The following is a 19,033-nucleotide window of genomic DNA, read 5'->3' as shown; positions in this document are numbered from 1 at the left end:
ATATGTTTAGCAGTCCCTTAGGCATTTATATAAAAATATCAGCTACCCTTAAGATAAGCAAGCTGTGTGCAAACAATGCAAAATACTGATGTATAATACAGTCAAATCAGACTAATAATAATTCCAGAGAAAAGAAAATAATACATACTAGCCATGAAGAGTCTTTGAGCCTAAATGCCCAGGTATGGAGCTCCTGTGCACATACAGTTACAGTGAAAAGAATTCTAATCTCCTGGTGCCACATGGTGCCTTAACCCAGTAGATGTCACTCATGCCACAAAATACAAGTTTTATTACATTTTTTATTGTCCATTCTGCGTGGATCTCCTCTACCTGTCCCTGATTCTTGAAGTTTGCAAATGAGGGACTTGTTTATTTCTGCCCTTGCTTCTCCCTTTGGAGCTGACATTTAGTTCTGAAGCTCTAATCCCATACTTCCTTCCTTGACCACTCTTTGCCCTGGCTCCCTCAACTATAGGGCTATTAACTACTTTGGATTAACACATCACTGATTCCTCTCACTGGGTTCTCTCAGCCCTGTGTGTCTGTGTGTGTGTGTGTGTGTGCGCGTGTGCATGTGCATGTTCCAAACACAAAACACTGATGCCATAATACATTTGCCAATAAGACTGGAACACATGGGGAAACAGCAGATTACTTTAAATATTTGTTAGAACACCTCCGTCCTACTTTGAACTGAAAATACTCTTGTAGGGGAGTTCTGGTCACAGCTTGGCAGAAACGAATCTGACTTGTATCCATAAGGACACAGGTTCAATCCCTGGTCTCGCTCAGTGGGTGAAGGATCCGGTGTTGCCATGAGCTGTGGTATAGGTCAAGAGCCCTGCCTGGGATCTGGTGTGGCTGTGGCATAGGCCAGTGGCTACAGCTCTGATTCAACCCCTAGCCTGGGAACCTCCATATGCTGTGGGTGGAGCCCTAAAAAAAAAAAAAGAAAGAAAAGAAAATGTTCTTGTAGGAATTCCCATTGTGGCTCAGCTGTAGCAAAACCAACTAGCATCCATGAGGATGCAGATTCCATCTCTGGCCTCTCTCAGTGGGTTAATGATCTGGTGTTGCCCTGAGATGTGGTGTAGGTTGTATTCTTGGCTGGAATCCACATTGCTGTGGCTGTGGCTGTGGCATAGCCTGGCAGCTGCAGCTTCAATTCAGCCCCTTGCCTGGGAACTTCCATGTCACACATGCAGCCCTAAAAAAAAAAAAAGAAAAAAAGAAAAAAAAAAAAAAAGAGAGAGTGAAAAAGAGAGAAAACATTCTTACATTAGAAAATAAATTAATTTTGTTTCTTCTTAAAAGAGAAACAATAATACAATAGAAATTTTAGGCTTTTTTGAAACTTCCACAGCCTGATAAAAATAATTTTCCACCACACGTTTTCTTCTCTATCCAAAGCAATACTTAACATGTTTCAGGAATCTGCTCTTGAGTTATTACTTTTTGTTTGTGCTTTTTCTGTGTTAGACTTCCCGATTGTTCTTATGGATGGTGATATGAAAAATAGCACAGGGACTTTTATTCCATGCAAATGGCCAACTGCACCTTTCTTAAAGGTCATGAAGTAATGTCTTCAACTTAATTCTGTTTTTAAGCCCATCCTTATCTTTTCCAAAACAAAACTTTAAAATACATTTCCTTCTCTTTTTGAAATACCAACTTTCACTTGTCAATTACAACGTTCTCTGATCGAATTTAACATTATGTGCAGTAGTAAGTCCACACCAATCATAATGCTTAAAATATTTAATTTTTAGGCAACACAATTTTTTCAATTCAAATTGGATATTATCTATTTATAAAATATTCATAATAAAACCTTTACTTCACCATTCCATTTCAGGATTTAGAAATAACTAATTTTTTTACAATTAGAAAGGAACCGATACTTGGAACACATATTGAGTTGATCTGACAACCATGTGTTTGTTTAATTTTACCCGTACTTAAGCCAAGTGTGTTAGAATTCACTTGTTAGTGTTTACAATTTAGATGAGTCTTACTGTTAGCATCAGCTGAATACAGTGCCATATATCTGAAAAGAAAATGAAATTTTAATCATCTCGTGTAGGTAGGGACACCAGAAAAAACAAAGGCATCATACACACTAGTATTTTATTTATTTACTTACTTACTTATTTACTTATTTTAGGGTTATACCCATTGCATATGGAAGGTCCCAGGCTAGAGGTCAAATAGGAGCTGAAGCTGCAGGCCCATATCACAGCCACAGCAACATGAGATCCAAACTGAGTTTGCAACCTACACCACAGCTCACAGCAACCCCAGATCCTTAACCCACCGAGTGAAGCCAAGGATCGAACTCTCATCCTCATGGGTACTAGTCAGATTCTTAATCCACTGAGCCACAATGGGAACTCCCCTAGTATATCATTTTAGATGGCTTCCACATACAATTAACAAAAATACAAATGCAACCTTGCTTTTTATATGTGTATGGAGATTATATATATATATATATATATATATATATATATATATATATGTGTGTGTGTGTGTGTATATATATATGTATCTACGTATGTATATTACATAGTAACTGTAGTGAAGCATATTTTACATACAATTCATTTATTTCAAGTATACAATTCAATGATATTTCAGTAAATTTACCAAGTCATACAATGATAACCATAAAACAATTCTGGGACTTTTTCCCTCACCCTGAAAAAGAATTCTCATTTCTACCAGCACCTCCCTCACTATCTCTACCTCCAGCCAATCACTAATCTGCTCTCTGTCTCTACAGATTTGCTTTTCCTGGATATTTCAAATAAACAGAATCATACTATATGTTGTCTCCTTACCTGGATTTTTTTATTTAGCATAATGTTTTTGAGGTTTATTCATGTCATAATTCACATATCAGTCATTTTTCATGTTTATCACTGAATGTATTCCACTGTATGGCTATAGCACTTTTTTCAATTGGTGAAATGTAGGTTGTTTCTAATTTTTGCTGTATCCAATATTAGGTTGTACCCAAAATTATAGATGATGATGCTAAGAGTGAATGTGTATAAGTATTTGTGTAGATATATTTTCATTTGTCATGGGTATATACCTAAGAGTAGAATTTCTGGGCCATGTGCTAAATTGTTTAAATTTTTTTTAAGAAAACTGCCAAAGTCTTTTCCAAAAGTGGCTGTGACATTTTGCTTTGCCACTGGCAACAAATGAGGGTTCCCTTTTCTCAATATCCTAACAATTTTATCGCCTCTCTTTTTTTAGTATAGTCATTCTAGTGTGTGTGAGATGACATCTCATTGTGATTTTCATTTTGAAAATAATAAATTATATTAAGCATCCTTTCTGGTGCTTATTGCCCATTATTCTATCTGCATTTGTGAAAGGGCCAAATCAGAAAAATCCAAAAGATTTGAGTATGTTCAAGATATAAGGTTATTTGTATGTTCTGGATCAAATCCCCAATCAGATATATATTTTTTGTCTTTTGACAATTAACACGCCTTGCTGTGGATTCCTTTAGGTCTACCTTGCTTAGAGATTTCTTACCACTTGAATCTACGGGTGTATGTTTTTTTCCCCCAAATCTCGGACATTTTTTGGCCATTATTCATAGAATATTTTTTACCCATTCTCTCATATCCCCTGGGACTCCAATGATGAGAATATTAGACCTTTGGTTTTAATCCAATATGTCCTTGATACTCTTAACTCCCCCACCCAAGTATATATTCTCTCTGTTGTTCTGATGAGGTATTTTCTATTACTCTATCCTCAGGTTCACTGATTCTTTCTCTATCATCCCCACTATGGTGTTGAGCCAAGTTTATCCATTGAGTTTATTTTAGTTGCTATATTTCTTAGTTCTAAAATTTCCATTTGCTTTTCTTTCTATTTTCTATTCCTCTTTACTGAGACTTTTTTTCATTTGTTTCAAGCATGTCTGTAATTATTCACTGAAGCATTTTATGATGCCACTTAAATTCTTGTCAGATAATGCTGCACTATTTTGGTGCCTATCGATGGTCTTTTCTTATTTAGTTTGTAATCTTTCTGGTTTTGGTTGACCTTGGGTTGAATTTTGATTGACCTTGGGTTATTACACTGTAAGACTTGGGATCTTGTTTGAAGCTTGTTATATATTTTATTATAAGGCAAAATTGCTTAAAGTCACAAAATAAAAAGTCAATCCTAGTTGGGGGAAAGTTAAGGAAAGATTTCTTAGAGGAGATAGCTATTTAAGTTGATTAAAATAAAGGTAACTGCTTCCTTATCAGAGCAGGAAGAGAGAAGCCTTTCAGCTAAAGATGAGCAGCAAGGGCTAAGGTTCCAAAGGTATGAATTTGCCTAATGCGTTTGGGAAACCTTAAAAACATTACCATTTCAAACATATGAAAACATTCGAGGATGAGTATAGATGTTACCAAGTTTGTTGATGTCCATGTAGCTCTTTATGCACACACTCAAAGGTAAGAAATTCAAGATTGGGCCATTTTCATATCAGATAGGAACAAAGGGGAAAAAACAACATTGATAAACAGTACTATTTCTTAGTAACTAATTCACTCAGACAGAGCTCTTCATTTCTAGGCAGGTAAGTATGTAAATCGGACCTGTGCAATAAAGGCGTCAATGAAGTCTCATGTGGTTCCAGCGGATTTTCCATGAGAAGTATAACAATTCCTAACCAACCCAGGACAAATACAACGATAACTGCTGATTATAAAGTATCTGTTTTAGTGAGACTGAAAATGGATGATGACGGAGCATGGTCATAGCTAGATGGGGACAAATCTCATTGATTTATAAGTTATGCAAAGTTGGTTCTAGCTGATCAGTCGATGAAGAAGCAGGGAACAAAAATGCCCTTGAGACAGAGTCAGCATGATTCAGTGGACCTTCTGCCCAGCCTTGCTGGGAATCTAATATTTCCAGTGGCCAAAGTCATGCCCTGTGGTCCTTCTCAGCAGTCCAGAGTCTATGATTTTAGGGAAGCTAGAGTATGCTCTTTTTATAGAGAATATTTTGAGCTAATCTTGCTAAAAATGCATAGTGGTTCCCTTCAAAGTTAGGATGATATAAATTAATCAAGTGCACCAAAACAAAAATCTATAGACAACAACAAATAGGCAACAACAAGACCACCCAAAATGGTACTTTTCTGAGTAAGTCCAAGAATTCTGCACTCTGAGGCCACACTGATTTAGAACAGTATTTCTCAACCCCATCACTGTCGATATTGTGGGCTGGGTATTTCTTTATTGTGAGAACCTGTCCTGAATATCATTGGATATTTAATTACATTTTTGGCCTCTACCCACAAGATGCCAATAGTAGAAACCTTCCTCCCTCAATATTGTAACAACTAAAAATGTCTCCAGACATTGTCAGATGTTCCCTTTTAAGGTAGGAAGGGAGCATGGCCCTGGAGCAGAACCAACAATTTAAAAGGACTGAAAAGGGGCCTTAGGACATGAGAATTTTTGAGCTGGTAAAGAACTTGCTTCACCAAAGAAAAGGCCACAATTTTCCCCAAGGGGACAAAGATATTCGTGCTTAATACATAACAGAGGGAAATAAGGAAATTGTTGAGATGCCTCACTGGCATTTGGGGAAACAAAGGGCATCTCAGACTCAAAGATTGGGGTGATAATAATGCTTTGAACCTCAAAAGAAAGCAGGACTGTTTTATCCATTAGGTGGTATAGGCCCAACTCTTAAGCCTTATGAGCTATTTAATATCCCATGAAAATATAGAAGAAATAAAAAAGGGCACCAAAACTATGTGAAACCAAATGAATAAATATCTAACTGTATACCCAAAAATGTAAAATTTTTACAATTTCATTACTCAATTTAATGTTACCCATTAATTTGAAAGTGATTTGTAGGTGAAATTCTAAAAATTCCTTTGCAAAGAAACTCTAAATAATTATAAGTTATTGACTCAGAAAAAAATAATTTCAAAAGAAGAATTATAAAAGTCTTTTCTTTTTGCCATAAAATAAAGACGTACTGTCAGATGATTCACTGTGTTTATCATCATATGGAGTGGGGCCTCAAAAAGTGAGTATCAAAAATAAGCTTAAACAAACTTAAAATAGCCCTGGAGGGATTTTGCTTTCAGCCAAGCAAAAGAAACTGAGACTGGATTCTGCGCCTGGTGCAACTAAAACATACAGACAAAATAAACAAGATGATGGTATTCAAGGTATTGGATGAGAGGCAATGAAGGGTGATGATCCCTGAAAGATGGGAACAGAGGAAAACCCTACAATTGCCCTAGCTTAGTGGCCAGAGAGAGTCCCCAGCCCATGGCCTGTAGTTTCCCTGAGTTGAGGATAGAACTGGGAATGTGGGGAGGCTCAAATGACTGGAATTCATAAGGCAGAGAACCAGAGAGGAGAGCTGGGCTACTCAGCAGAGGGTCCCCTCCAGTCTTTAGCAGAGTACTGATGAGCATTGGGAAACTACCTAAGGCTGAAAAAACAGCAAAATCATCAGTAGTGCTCACACAAGGCCAAGAGTACTTTCTGTTCCCACCAACCCAAATGGGAAGGCACCTAACTTACCAGGTAGCAGGTAGCAGGTAGAAGACTTCAGTTTGGGTTAACTGTGAACTCCAACTGTGAAAACATTTGTTATATTGGGATCACAATTAGAACTAAGTACTTCTTATAGAGTTTTTTATTTTTCCTTAAATTCGTCTGATACAGAATACTGAGTATTTATTGAGATTCTGGGCCATTGAGTGGCATGCTTTTCCCTGATGTCAGGAGGCCCCAGAAACAAGACTACATTGCACAATCCATGACGCAGGTCACAGCAAAGACATCTCTGACATGAGTTTTATAACACTCAACATGGCAAAACTTTTGGGGATTTCTTCAAAATTAGGTTGGTGAAGAGTGAAATGAGATTATGTCTAGCAAAGGGGGAAAGGGTTTTTGTTTTTGTTTTCTATGTGATCCAAATCTTAATTGGAAGTAAGGGGTGGGGGGATTGGAATAAAAAAAGGAAAATTAAAATGCAAAAAATGAATGGCAAGAGTTACATTTCATTTTGTTTCCCAGTACTCAGAGTGAGCCATAATCCCCAAATCCATCTCATCTTTAACACATGTTAAATAGGCGTTAACTTCTTTGGTGGCACTGAGCAACACCTCACTGTTCTGATTTATTTTTATTCAGTACATTATCTCCTACCAGGATCACAGGTTGCATTTAATTTCCCAAAGCTGGAAAACCTAACTATGGATTTTTTTTTTTTTAAGCAGCAAAGACATTAAGAGATAGGAACAAATCGAATGGGATTGTAGATGAATGTAAAAGAGATTTCATCACAAGATGGTGTGGGATTTAAGATTGTACTACTTAGACTTTCAAGAGAAGTACTTTACTCTGTTTAGTTTTAGAGATGCTTTTCAAAGCCTATAAAGAACAACAATGTGAAGACCCTACTTAACAGGAGAGTAGCACTGCCACTCTCTTTCTTGTCCAGTCTCTCCCATCCACAGTGTCTCACAGTTAGAGCCATGGTCCATCCCTAGAGCCAGCCCAGAATAAGGCAGAAAGATACAAAGAGCAGGAGACCCCCAATCCAGGGAGCTCTAGAGTTCAGTCACATCTTTACAGAGTAAAGACTCAGGGGCCCTGTGAGGATGCTTGGGCTCCGTTGTTCTCGAGTGACTTCAGATCCAGGGATAATTCCAGGTTTCCTCAGGGCTCCCATACTACATTGGCCCTATCCATATGACCAGCTTTCAGCTTTGTTATTACTGCTTAAATCCGAGCATCACTCTCCAGTACCTCAGTCTCTTTACAAGCATGCATTCCTATCTGGACCTCAGTAACTAGGACTCAGCTGCCCCATTTATCTAGGTAAGTCCCCTGAACCTATGAGTATGCCTTGGTCATACTTCAGCCCTAAGCCTGAATGGATAGTCTGCAAGACAGCCATTGCCCCTTGTCATCTAGGATCCCTGCTCACAACTAAGGCAGAAGCTTGCTCAGCTAATGTCTGAGCCTGTTATAACTCATGTTAAACCTCTCCAGTCCCATCTCGCAACCATCTCTACCTCATACTCATCCCCAGCCACTGGCTCAGCTTCTACAGCATGCCAAGTTCCTTCCCACCTCTGAGCCTCCTCTTGTACTACATCGTGGAGAACGCTTTCCTCCTCCATTGTTTGCTCCTCCTCCAGATCTTCAGTTAAATGCCTTTTTCTGTGGGAACATTTCCTTAATTGCCCTGATTCAGTTCTATTATACACTACCAGCCTCCTTCAGAGTGTTTACTATATAATTGTTTAATATCTATTCCTTTTCTAGATTTGTCCATTAGCTTTGCTCCATGTGGCCATGGCCATGTTTATCTGTCTTGCTCAGCACCGTAACCTTAGTACCTTGCACAGCACCAGGCACATAGTAAGGACACAGTAAACACTGACACTAAAAACACGTCTAAGCCACTCAGCTTGCTATTCAATTTCATGTTCATCGTGGATCCATTCCTTAGTCCTGACCCAGTCCTCACCTAGGTCTCAGTCAATCCTCTCTGGTCTTGCATGTGCTAAAATATGGTACTAATGCAGGGCTTCCACCAAGCCCTTCTGCCCAATCAAACAAGTTAAGACCCACTACACCTTACAGCCAAAGAACAATGAAAAAAACTGTTTGAAAGTCCTAGAAATAAAAATTTAAACATTAAAAAAATATAAACACATTTCAAAATATAAAGCTGAAAGGGAAAATTATGCCACTGGATTTTACCTCTGGGTCCCTTTACTGTTAAATAAAGTCACTTTAGATTGCTGCTTTAAAAGGTACATGCCTTAAAGTTAAAAGTTTAAATTGGAATGAGTCCAAGTCTACCTAAAAGTAAGCCATTGCTGTTAGAGACTGGCCTTCTAAAAATAAGAAGCACAAGGATTATGTTGACTGCAAAGCTCAGCGGGTGACCCGAGACCGTTGTTGGACGGAAGCAAAAAGCATATGAATGTCGAAATGGCTGGTGGGAAGAAGCACCTGGGACAATTTGATGGGCTACCACCGGGAGAACTGCTTAATAGGAAAACAGTGCCCAGTCCAGCAGGGTGTTGCCCTAATTTCTTTTTCAATTGTTGATATTGTTTACCCCTAATTTTCCACCAGGAAAAAGGAAAACACAGCTGGAAGAAGTAGCAGGGCACAAAGAGCATTTCTTAATTATAAAGCAGTGAGTTAATGTTTCTTAGAATAAAATCAAAGGCTAGAAGGAAATGAGGTTTTGATGCTCAGTTGAACTGAAACCTTGAAGCACTGGAGCAAGAACCAGAAGTATACACACACACACACACACACACACACACACACACACCCCTCCCCTCAAAAAGGCTTAAAGATGGGGAAAGTTCTAGGCAATGTTGTGCTCAGCTTAAAGTCTGGGGAGAAAATAGGCAGAGAATATGCTACAATTGCTCTCCATTGAAAAGTAGTGAATGTGATTCTTAAACATAAATAAATACAGATCTACCTTGATTACGATGGAATTATGTCCTGATAAATCCATTGCACATTGAAAATATCATGAGTCAAAAAGGCATTTTTCAGATTCTTTTCTCATATAGGTAATAACCTATACAGAATATTGGGTAGAGTTCCTTATGTGATACAGAAGTTCTAAAAAAAATGGATATGTGGGAGTTCCCATTGCAGCTCAGTACAAACGAACATAACTAGTATCCCTGAGGATGCGGGTTCCATCCCTGCCCCCACTCAGTGGGCCAAAGATCTGGCATTGCCTTGAGCTGTGGTATAGGTTGCAGATGCACCTAGGATCTGGTGTTGCTGTGGCAGTGGTGTAGACTGGCAGCTGTAGTTCCAATTCAGTCCCTAGCCTGGGAACTTCCATATGCCACAGATGCAGTCCCAAAAATTAAAAATTTTAAAAAATGGATATGTGTATATGAATAACTGAATCACTTTCCTGTATAGCAGAAATTGTCACAACATTATAAATCAACTATAATTCAATAAAACTTAAAAAATAATGCATTTAGTTCACCTAAACTATCAAACATCATAGCTTAGCCTTGCCTATCTTAAATGTGCTTAGAACATGGTCTGTGGTTGGGCAAAGTCATCTAACTCAAACCTATTTTATAATAAAGTGTTGAATATCCCACGTAATTCTTTGAATATTGTACTCAAAGTCAAAACTAGAATGATTGTCTGGGTATAAAATGGTTGTAAATGTATCAGTTGTTTGCCCTTGTGACCCTGTGGCAGACTGAGTGCTGCAGCTCACTGCCCTGCCCCCACTATACCTCATGTGATAGCCCAGGAAAAGATCACAGTTTAAATGATAGTTTCTGCTGAATGACTTTCACCCCATTGCGAAGTCAAAAAATTCTCAGTCCAACCATAGTAAGTCAGGGACCGAATGTATTTATATTCTTTTACATTAGGCTCTGGTTACAAACGTTCAAATACAATTTCAAAAGTACCTGCAATTAACAAAATTTATAATGATCTATGATCATGATCTATGTTATAGGACTGACTCTATTAAAGGTAAAGAATTATTTTGTTGTGGTTTCTTACATCATTCCAGTGAAAATGTTAAGATTTAAATAAATTTGTACTATGTTAAAGTCTAGTCTAAAATGAGCTATATTTCAGAAAGGCTCTGATGTACCTCTGACCCTAATGCCTTTTACAAAACTATTTTGAAGACAGGCATTGAGAAAGGGTGCCATTCTATCCATTCATCCGTCAATGAGGCTTTAAAGTAGGTACTAGGTGCAAAGCCTTAGGCTTTGAGTGATGCAAATATGAATCGGTCATTGAGAGACAGTAGCTTATAACCTAGTAAGTATACAAATGCAGACAAATTTAGACTCCATTTTTAATATAATATAAATGATGAGAATTTATAGGAAGGAGGGAGTGTTTCCATGGGTGATATCTGAAGTGAACCAGTGAGGACAGGTAAGTTATGAACACATCCAGGAGACAGATGATTTTCTAGGCATTTGGAATGGAATGAGCAAAGTAGGGAGTAGAAAAGCCCAGACTGTATCTATGGTATGGAATTATGGTTAGACAAGTTTGGCCAGCACACAGGAGATAAAAACAGCATGGGGATCGAAAGAAGACTGGGACTGGGAGGTTGAATCCAAGCTAAAGATTTTCCGTTATTTTATTTTTTTTGCTTTTTAAGGCTGCACCTGTGGCATATTTAAGTTCCAGGCTAGGGGCCAAACTGGAGCTACAGCTGCCAGCCTACACCACAGCCACAGCAATGCAGGATCTGAGCTGTGTCTGCGACCTACAGCACAGCTCAGGACAACCCGGGATCCCTGACCCACTAAGCGAGGCCAGGGATCTAACCCACATCCTCATGGATACTAGTTGGATTTGATTCTGCTGTTCCACAAGGGGAACTCCCAAGCTAAAGATTTTAGCTTCTCTCCATTTTCTTTGGCTTTTACAGAATGTAAGATGGGTGGTGGTGGGTAAACATTGAATTTAGTAGGAATTATGAGGAGTCACTACCATCCAGGTCAGATATAATCAGAAACATGCAGGAGCTGGCTTCAGTCTAGTTTCTTTTTAAATTTTTGAAATGAATAGGGAAGAGAGGTAAATAAGAACCCCTATTTGAACAGGGGCCTCTGTAAAGTGGCCTAGAAGGGAACTGAATAGGTTATGAAGGTCAGAGGGACTAGAGCACTCCTTCTGACTTCCAAGTCATTGGTCCCTCTATTTCCCTTTGAATTCTGTTTTGATTCACATCCTCAGGGCCACAGTGGGTTTCTAATGATCAAAGAGATAGGATCACTAATTAAGTGGTGGGAAAAGAAGCCAAAGTTCAAGTCCAGGGTGAGAAACTGCTGGAGAAGTGATGACATACCTCACAGACTAGAAATGGAAAGAAGGTGCAAAGCACAGTCCTTTTAGGGGTGGAGGTTCCAGGATATTAGCCAGCCCTGTATGGTCTTGCCTGCAGGGATGTGTGTCACAAGCTGTTCTGAGCAATGGGGAGGCTGTGATACTGTTGTTCTGCCAAGCAAGGCTGCATTTTCCAATTTAAAGCTAAGCTGCCTAGGAGCCAAGCTGCTTGTTTTTCAGAAGAGAAGACAAGGAGAGAGAGAAAGAGAATGCACGTGCACATGTGTGGGGGGTGGGGGGGGGGGCGCAGAGACAGACAGAGACATGCATGAATTAAGATACCAAATCTATCCTCGTGTCAATCCACTGGAACAGAGCGATTCTGTTTTTGTCATTAGATCCTCATTCCTCAGGCGCCCTCAGAAATCACAACCAGGAAGTCCCTCTGCCCTCATGACAGGGTAATTAATTAGCTCTGTTGGACCCCGTTGGGGTCTCACAGGAGACAGAAAAAAGCAGTGGAAGGAATTCCCTTTCACCACGGGAGATTTCAGAGAAGGATTAGACAACACTGGCATAAGCTGTGGTTTTCCTGCCCTGCTGGGCAATTGGGAGAGGACTGCATATACTCTAGGACTGATCCAAATGCGAATGAATATAATAATAAAGATAACACTGTCCACTAGTCTTCTTGATACATATGTGTTGAGAACTTAGTTCCATGTCAGGCTTTGTACAGGGATATGGTTTTAGTTTTTACATTTAACACTATAATACTTCTTGAGTTAATTTCCATATGGTACAGAGATACGCTGACCATCTTTTCAATATTGCAAACTGCTTCCCTCATCTAGCACTCCTGATCCTCCTTACCCTGGTCTACTTTGTATTTTATCTATGCCTCTTATCATCTAATACACTGAATTATTTATTATTTTTATTATCTTTCTCCAATGGCCAGGGTGTACATTTCACAACTCCTTGCCTATTTTGCTCACCAGTTGTATCCCAAGTGTCTCTTGGAAAGATGACATTAAATAATTACAAGCGAGATAAAAAATGATGTCTCTCCAAGACCTAATGGGGGACAGAACATTGTCTAGAGGGCCAAGAAAGTGTTCCCTGAAGAAGCAATTTTTGGATTCATAAAAGCAGTGGGAACTAGTCCTGTCAAAAGGAACAGCACATTGGAAGTTTCTGGAATGACAGAAAGCATGGCCATCATGACCATATGGCTGCCACATAAAAAGCGTGGGCAATGGGGCACAAAACAGGGCTTGGGATGAGACCACCCACCATGCAGGGCCAGCTGGACCACGCTAAAAAGTTTGGAATTAGTTCTAAGAACTGTAGTAAACTACTGAAAGGCTTTAAGGAACAAAACTGCTGTGCCCTGATTTGCTTTTACCAAAGATGGTTGAGGATATATTGGGAGAGTGGGACAAGAATGGATATGGTGAGATGGCCACTGGAAGTGCCCTGCAATTATCTAGACAAGAGGAGAGGCTGGCTTGGGTTTAAGGCTAAAGCAAGAGAGACAGCAGGCCAGTGAATTAAAAAGATTAGAAGAGCAACTAATATTTAGTAATTGATTCAAGTGGTGGGAAGATTAAAATGTCTTTTCTTATTTACTTCAACCCCTCAAACTAAAACATCCTTACTTGTGCTGTCTCTTACTTGCAGTGACGAATGGCTTTCTGTTTATGCTCCTGTTAAATCACCTGCACCCTCCCCTTCAATCTTCCTTCCAGTATCCCCATCATGTCTTCTCATCCTTCATCTGGCCCAGAACTAGGCACAGTGTGGAACAGACTATTCTTGAGAATCACCTCACAATATCTCCTTTGAAAATGCTGTGCTTAAACAACAAAACCAGGATAGTATTGTAAGTTAATTCCTCAAGTAAGTTGGGATCCTTTAACATATACAAATGTTCTTCCTTATTTTCTTCTTGCCTTTCCAACTCCTATGTATCTTTCAGGACACAATTCCATTTCTGCCTCAAGCAATCATGCTCTGATCTGCCCATAAGCTGTGCACATTTACTTACCCGAGCCACTGATTTTGTGTTTAGTCGCAGGCAATGTTTGGACATCAATGGCATTAGGATGGTATAAGGCAATGTCTTAGCCCCTTCCCAATCCATGGTTCCTATTTATTCTCATTTTCACCTTTCAAACTCCAAAGATCTTAGTTAACTTTCTATGGGCAGATGGATTATCTTTTCTTCCAGACTATAAACCCCAAGCATGATCTGCCCTTTAGGTTTTTGGGTCCCTTGAAACCATGGCATCTAGCCCAGTGCTAAGTGACAATTTATGGTAAGTATCCATGGTTATTCCAGAGAGAACTGTACAGAGGTGACTACCTATTGGCCTCAGTTCCAACTCCTCTCATGTCACTGACCTTTACAACAGTGCCTAGCTAGGCATCCAATGGCTGGTCAAGCAAATGCTGAGCATTTAACACTGTCAGATCTTCTCGGGAGACTCTGTGATTAAACCAGAGTCGATTTGTGAATATTCATATTAGAAGGCAAATGAACGTCACCTATGGATCCAATTTCAGGTCAACATTTACACCTGTCCTTTTGCTAATGTTACTTTAAAAAACATCATTCTGTATCTTGAATTTCCCTTCCATTTTGGCCTTTCCATTTTTAGTGAAAACATTTCTAAAGGTATCAAAAGGCCAGGATCAAAGGGATGAAAGCAAGGGCAAAATTTATTTAGCATTTACTTATTTAATACTCATAACCACCCTATGAAATAGATTCAATTATGAATTGGATCTATGTATTTTGGGGAGAAGACAGTTATAGAGAATTTAAGCAGAGTGCCCAGGATCACATAGTGGGTAAATGTCCGAGCTGGGATTTATAACCCAGGCATCAGACCCTAAAGTTTGTGTATTCAGTCATTACATCAATTTCTTCTCCAGAAAAAAGAAAAAGGAAGCAAAAGGCTTAATCTACATTCCTGGTTCTGAGCCTGTTAGTGGATAGTCAGGTTGCTCTCTGATGCACTGATTCTTTTGAAGAGTCCAGTAAACATCCAGGATTTTGAGTCCCTGATGCAAGCCTCAAGTTTTCTTAATTTTAAAAGAGCTTCTACAAGTTGTGGGTCAAGAAATCTGCAATGACTGTCCTTAGGAGCCCTCTCATTCTTTTCTCCATCTCGCTGAAATGTCACACTTTAGAGGACTGTAAAATTGGGGACTTGATGTTATGTTGTGACCCAGTCTAGAACTGATTAAGAAAGCACATTATCCCCACAAAAGTACATGATGACTGACATTCTGTATCAATAAACTTGCTTTGGGATCAAGTGAACGCCTGTACCAGTATTCTCACCAAGTGTCCTCCTTTCTCTCTGCACTTCACTGGCATGGAACATACAGAATAAAACCTGGGCAGGTTCACTAGCAACCTACACAGCAACCTAATATCACTAGAATGCCACCAGAATGGGGATCTCCTTCCTGGGTGAGCATCAACCCTATCACATGAGTTAAGTGTCCCTTTCTACCTAGAAGAAAAAAACTCCAGTTGCATGGCCTTGGGCACTAGCTTTAGAGTCTGACAAGTGTGTACCTGGACCCAGGTCACCAGGAACCAAGTAAGTAAATTAGATTTGCTGTGTTCCCTATTCCTAGATGTTGTTGTAATTAATAGCGGGGTAGTTGTCATCAAGGGCAATGACGTGATGTGTGTAGTGGTCAGCATATACCAGGTGTTCTGTAAACACATGCTGAATGAAAGCTCATTACACCACTCACTTACAGTTCAGTTTTCTACTTTTGTCCTTCAGTGTTAGGCATCACTGATTGTGGAAACATTGCTCAACTGTTCAACTTAATAAGAAGGGACTGTTTACAAAGAACATTAGCAATTACTTATTAAACATTCTCCTTATTCACCCAGATAAAAAGATTATTAATTACTGAGCTTTGGCTAATTCCCAGAACACCTAATTTGTTCACATCTATTTTCAGCAAAGCTTCAGATGAATATGAGTTAATTTCACAGTTTTTTTCCCCCTCACAGAGAAATCACAGGTCAGTCAAGCAGGTAGCAGTATGCAGGCTACATTTCAGCCAGCAGGGCTTTGTAAGAAGGAAATTCATTCTTGAGATTGGAGGAGAAACGTGGTAATGAGATAAGGGGAGCGATGAACCAGACAGCCAGAAAAATTAAAAAGCTCTTGCGGGTTCTGCCTGAAGCTCTTAATTAACCACATTCTCTACAACATGGAGCAAACCCATCTGGCCAACCTGGGAAATAAAAACATAGCGTGTAGAGCTTAGTGATGGGTCAGTGCTGGCAAAGTGTTAGGTCAAATACTGAAGATATTAGAAGCTCCTAAAAAATCAAATATCAAAAGCAATGGCGAGGTTGAGGCTAGAATGCCCTAAACTTAATGAACTAATAAATCCAATTCCCTTGAGTTGAGCACATCACACTAAGATCTCTCCAGAACTACTCTAAAAAAAGAGACAGCTGCAGAAACGTGTACACAAGCTGATGGCACAAAATTCAGAAGTTCTTCCCTAAGTAAATAAAGCCAGTCATAAAATCACTTGCTTTGCCCTTGGGAAGCCAGGCCCTTTTGTCACAATTTGTGGATGAGCCAAAACTGTTTCTAATCAAAGCATTTTATTTAAGTCCTTTATATTAACAAAAGCTGGGTATAATCCAAAAATCTTACATCCTACCATTTGGGACAGAATAAAAGCAAGGCAGAAGATAGTCTATTTAGGGGGTGGAGATAAAACACTGGCAGGTTGTGTTTAACTATGTAGACACACCTGGCTAAAAAGTGAAAACTGCAGCCAAAAGAAAGGTGATTTCCTGGCTACCCAGTACTAGATGTTCTAACAGGGACTAACTCATTACATCTTCATTCCAGATATTCTGAATATTCTTTCATCCTTTTTTATAGTTGTGGATACTGAGGCTCAGAGAAGTTCAGTAACTTGCCTCAGTAGATACCAGTCTAGCAAGTGAAGCTAGGACATAAAGTAGGTCAGCAGGGCTCCGAGAGCCACCAAAGTCCACTCCATCAGGCTCCTTGCCCTACTCAATGTCCACCCAGGATAACCAGGCTCTTGTTATCTGGGGAGTATAAATATTAAAATATTTACTCTAAGTGAATGCTGAAAATCAAATATGCAAAATAATGGAGCCTCAGATTAAGGAACCATCTCACGCGTCATCTAGCCCAAGAACCCATCCCATGTTTAGAATTTCGGAAAGGAATTTTCCACCATTTGAAGTAAGGTAGTAACTTTCCAGAGAGATGAACATTCCTGGGGGTTGGCAAAAATCCCCTTATGAGACACTATTCTCGCCTCCTTTTAATAAATAACAAAATATAAGTGACTCCCATGCACAAGACTGTTCTAAGCTCTGCAGCATTGCCACAAGAATCACCATAATCATCTTAGAAAGCAAGCACTCTCATTAACATCCCCACTTGACAGGTAAGGAAACTGAGGTTTAGAACAATATATAACTTGTTCAATGTCACATAAGTAAGCTTTAGTGCAAGACACAAACCTTAGTTTATTCATGTAGTCTACAAGGTATGTGGGGACAGAGAAAAATATAGAAGTAAACCTAATGCCTTGCTACCATTCTCTGCCTTGACCTCAGTAGACAGTTTTGCTCATTTGCAAGTTTGTGGACAAGTGGCCAATAACCTGATACATTTTTCCATCTAAGGCGTGTCCCAATACTTTTCTATAGTTTCCTAGGGTCAGAACATCTTGGGATAAGTGAGCAAATGTAAATTCCCATGTATTGAGCTTGTATTTGAACATCTCCAGTGAACAAAAACAGATTTGTTCCATTTATGAGCAGCTCTGATGATCAAAAAATCATACTCATAGTCAGCTGACAACGCAATTCAGTTAGGAACCTCCCACTCATATCTCTTGCAGGTCAAGGGCAAAAAATCATGCCCATGAAATGACATTACCAAAAGCAAAGTGGTTTAATGCTATTCATTGAAGCACAAGTGATTTTGAAGGAAATTGAGAGACATTCTTTTTCAAGGACAGCTTTAATAGCTGAAGGGGAATAATGTTTTATATCCAGTCAACCATCTAGCTACAGACAACTTGTCACACTGAAGTGGTTAAATTTTTTTTTTAATATTTCAATGACATTTTGAATACACATAAGAAGTTAGCATGAACAAGGAAGTTAAGGACTTTTTTTAAAGAAATATTTGCATGTAACAGGAAAATCTTTCCAGTCCTATGATTTCTGCATAAATATTTATGGACTCCTGATGGATAATTGGATTATAAGCCTTTTATCTAGGAATTTGTCCAATTTTATGCTCTCCATGAAACCTGAGCTCTTTGCTGATCTTGGTTTGATCCATGTTAAATAAGCAATTGTTTTAATAGCCTTTTAATTGTTATGTGCTTTTTTCAGCATTTTATTTTTTAAAAAAATTTATTGAAGGATAGCTGACTTACAATGTTGTGTTAGTTTCAGGTGTACAGTGGAGTGAATCAGTTATACATATATATATATATTCATTCTTTTTCCCATATAGGTTATTACAAACTATTGAGTAGATTTCCCTGTGCTATATATATATATATATATACACACACAGGTTCTTGTTAATCATCTACTCATACAGTAGTGTGTATATGTTATTCCCATCCTTTTAATTCCTCCCCCTCCCTATGGTTTCCCCTATAGTAATCATAAGTTTGGTTTTGAAAACTGAGTTTATTTCTGTTTTATAAGTTTTTTATCATTTTGATTAAATTCTGCATGTATGTGGTATGATATTTGTCTTTGTCTGAGTTACTTCAGTTAGTATGATAATTTCTAGGTCCATCCACATTGCTGCAAGTAGCATTATTTCATTCATTTTTTATAGCTGAGTAATATTCCATTGTGTATGTGTGTATACACATATATACAGATCTTCATTATCCTTTCCTCTGTTAATGGACATTTAGGTTGCTTCTATGTCTTGGCAATTGTAAATAGTGCTGCAATGAACATTAGAGTGCACGTATATTTTTGAATTATGGTTTTCTTTGGATAATGCCCAGGAGTAGGATTGCTGGATCATATGGTAGGTCTATGTTTAGTTTTTTAAGGAAACTCCATCCCGTTCTCCATAGTGGTT

The 19,033-nt window shown here is 38.8% G+C and overlaps 1 protein-coding gene across 6 annotated transcripts in view; it reads right to left on the bottom strand.

Moving 5' to 3' along the window:
* Positions 1-19,033, bottom strand: part of PLPPR1 (phospholipid phosphatase related 1) — a 337,564-nt gene that overhangs the window by 197,806 nt on the left and 120,725 nt on the right. The gene's annotated exons all lie outside the window — the stretch shown is intronic.

This window comes from Sus scrofa, chromosome 1 (assembly GCF_054392235.1).
Source record: "Sus scrofa isolate SSC_HxYL_T2T_F1_AM1 chromosome 1, Sscrofa_HxYL_maternal_Yorkshire_Landrace_v2.0, whole genome shotgun sequence".
Taxonomy (NCBI): domain Eukaryota; kingdom Metazoa; phylum Chordata; class Mammalia; order Artiodactyla; family Suidae; genus Sus; species Sus scrofa.
The sequence above is the reverse complement of the archived record's forward strand: the minus strand, read 5'-3'. Positions and strand labels throughout refer to the sequence as shown.